At 45.4% G+C, this 3,565-nt stretch overlaps 2 pseudogenes; both read left to right on the top strand.

The window, feature by feature from the left end:
- Positions 1 to 625: 625 nt before the first annotated feature.
- LOC143175457 (U2 spliceosomal RNA) lies at positions 626 to 673 on the top strand (annotated as a pseudogene).
- Positions 674 to 2,750: 2,077 nt separating this feature from the next.
- On the top strand, positions 2,751 to 2,931 carry LOC143175458 (U2 spliceosomal RNA; annotated as a pseudogene).
- Positions 2,932 to 3,565: the final 634 nt, after the last annotated feature.

Raw genomic sequence — 3,565 nt, 5'->3', positions numbered from 1 at the left:
TATTATTTTATTTAATGTTATTATTTATCCGTTAATTTATTTATATTATTAATTTATCTGTTAATGGCGGAGGACTGGGGAACGTATAACCCTGGTGTCGGCTATGTCAACAATTAACAACACAAATCTATAAATTAACCACGCATTCAAACATATACTTATTAATTCATCTATTTATACATTTATCTATTCATTTATATGGCTATTTACTTATTTATTTATTTATTTATTATTTATCTATTTATTATTTATTTATTTATTTATTATTTACTCATTTGTTTGTTTATTTATTTATTTATTTATATATGTATTTATTTATCTAAGTATTTAGTTATATATTTATTTCGTTATTTATTCATCTATGTTGGTGTCTGTTTACTTATTTTTTTGTTCCACTTATTATCTTTCTTTATCGTATTAATTTATTATTCATAAATCGATGATATGCGTACTGAAGAATTAAAATCATAACATAGCCACAAAGTTGTATTTATACCTAAAATTGTATACGTGGTATACTATAATTTATAAAACATTGCCTTCGCCATAAAGGCGCTATTGTACATCCACCCTCGGCCGAACTTTGTAAGGCCGGGGGAACATTACTTGGAAAATAAAGCGCTTTTATCTGTTCTTATCAGCTTAATATCTGATACACTCCGCATCGCGGAGTCAGGCCGACGTCCTGACCATCGCACATGCGTTCCGTCTTTTGACGGCGGATGATGCGGTGGTCAGGGAGTTGGCCTGGAACTCGCTGCGCGAGGCTGTAGCCAGGAAAATCGGCCATACCAACCCGTCGAACAATGACCTGGCCGAGTACCTCTCTGGTTCGCTGGAGGGGTACTTCGCCAGGGACGGGGGGGACATTTCTTCGCTGTGGTCGAGGGCACGGAACGCGGCACGCAGGAGTCGGGACCTGCTCGGATTGCGTTGGCAGTGGAGCGAGGCGAGATCTGAGCTCGCGATTACGCTCAGGGGTTCTCGCGATCGGGAGACCATAGTTCCGCCCGTGGCGAGGGGCCAGATCATCCGCCGATTGCGGATGGCAGTGGTAGAATACTACCATCAACGCCTTCAGCGTAAGAAGGACCAGGGGAAGGTATTTGGGGTGTCGTCGCGGAGTGGTGCTTCAAACCACTTCCTCCGCGGCGGCAACTTCACCCGCTTCGCCGATTGGCGCTTTATACACCGAGCTCGCCTCGACGTCTTGCCTCTTAACGGGGCAAGACGCTGGGGTGAGGGTGATAAGCGTTGCCGGCGATGCGGGGCGGAGCTCGAATCCCTTCCCCACGTCCTTTGCCACTGTCGTCCGCACTCGGCGGCCTGGCAACTTCGCCACGATGCGGTGGTTTCCCGCATCGCTAAGGCCTGCCGACTCCCAGGGGAGTTAAGGGTTAACCGGACGGTCGAGGGCATCGACGGGGATCTGGGGGCTCTTAGGCCTGACATTGTTGTTAGGCACGAGCCCTCAAGGAGTATCGTCATCGTCGATGTTACCGTGCCCTTCGAGAACGAATATATTTCGTTCGAGGAGGCCAGGGCGCGAAAGATACATAAGTATAAGCCCCTGGCCGACGTTCTCGGAGGGCGCGGTTATCGGGTGGCGGTCTCCGCGATCGTCGTCGGTGCTCTCGGCTCGTGGGATCCGGCCAATGAGTCGGTGCTGAAGATTTTGCGTATCGGTAATCGATACGCATCACTGATGCGCCGGCTCATTGTGTCGGAGACGGTCCGGTGGAGCCGGGATATCTACGTGGAGCACGTATCGGGAGTTCGCCAGTATCGCGAGGCACTCGCCGAGGATGTACCGGCCCCTGATCCAGGCCGACCTATCGATAACCTGCGGGGGTCAACTCCCCCGACATGAGAGGAGCAGTAGGGGAGAGACAGCAGCAAGGTAAGTAGCTAATAATAATAATGAACCAAACCAATAGAATAAAATACACTATTTATTTACTTATTTATTTATTTACTTTTTTACTTATTTATTTATTTGATTACTTATTTATTTACTAATTTATCTATTTATTTATTTATTTATTTATTTATTTATCTATTTATTTATTTATTTATCTATTTATTTATTTATTTACTTATTGATTTATTTATCTACTTAGTGATTTATTCTATTCTATCTAGTCATACTAACTTATTCTATTTATCTATCTAATTTTATTCTATCATCTATTTCATTTCATTCTATTTTAATATTTACTACCGGACTATCAATTTTAATATTTCTAACATTTTATTTTACTCTATTTTATCTCCTTTTAAAGCATGACTAGATCTAATAACTTGGTTTTATTTATTAACTGTCAGACCCATCTTACTTTTTTAACCCACTTCTTTTAACTAATCGTACATTAGCTACTTATGCATAACTATGCCCTGCCTCTCCCTCTATACTAAACATCTAACCACATGCTTGCTGCTCTACTGCACTTGACCGCGCGCTCACGCCCTACCACTATTATTTTAGCTGCTGTTTGCTAATGCTCTATCTATTTATTTATTTATTTATCTATGTATTTATCCACTTATTTATTTTATTTATTTGTTTATATATTTATTTAGTTAGGTCTATCTATTTATGTATGCTACTAATTAATAATTAATAGCCAAGCTTGTACATACAGCTAATTCATGTATATACATTTAAAAAAAAAAACTAAGTTAATATCCACCTTCGCCAATAAGACGTAATGTTGTATCTACCCCCGGTCGGACATTGTAAGGCCGGGGGAACATGTTTTGGAAAATAAACGCCTTTTATCTGTTCTTATCAGCTTAATATCTGATACACTCCGCATCGCGGAGTCAGAATATTAACCTGATTTTTGGAGTCAGGCGGATCGCTGGGGCTCGCTCCACTTCCGCCGCGAGTCGGTCCGGCACTGCAGTGCCGCCGGAAACGGCTCAATTTGCGCTGCAATTGAGCTCCCTACCTTTTCTAATAGCCGGATCGGCTCGCTGGACTCCAAAAATAGTCCCTGTTGGTATTCTGACTCCGCGAAGTACCCGAAATCGCGGTAAAATCACCCGCCGCGATACTACGCAACAGTGCGGGCCGAGTTGCGATCGGGCGTGTGCGCGGCAAGGTCTGTACACGATCAGTGCTCGAGGTGTTGTGCGGTGAAGTGTGTAATAAGTGCCTTCGCCGCGGGACCGGGTCGAGCCTGCGCGGGAGTACACCTGCGCCGCCCACCTGCGCGGGAGGACCACCGGCGCACCTCCACCTGCGCACCACCACGCATCCTGCTTCCGAGGACAGCCGAGGGAGAGGACGACCAGGGTCTACCGCGAGGGTCCAGAACCACTTCAATTAGGACCAACCACCATCCCTGGCCTGCCTGGACAACCCTGGTCTTCCTCTACGTGGGTCACCCAACACCGCAACGACCCACCAGGACTTTGGCCATCGGCAACCCCGACGGGAAGGACGGCTCGCCTGATCCACGTCAACCACCGCTGGATCAGGAATCAGGAGCGAGGTGTTATTCCCCTCGGAGAGCGCTCCTGCATCGCTGGACTCCTGCGCCGAGTGAGTCTCTCTTTTCTT

Source organism: Nomia melanderi, unplaced genomic scaffold, assembly GCF_051020985.1.
Source record: "Nomia melanderi isolate GNS246 unplaced genomic scaffold, iyNomMela1 scaffold0090, whole genome shotgun sequence".
Lineage (NCBI taxonomy): Eukaryota > Metazoa > Arthropoda > Insecta > Hymenoptera > Halictidae > Nomia > Nomia melanderi.
Note: the sequence above shows the minus strand (reverse complement) of the source record. Positions and strands in the feature narration are given on the sequence as shown.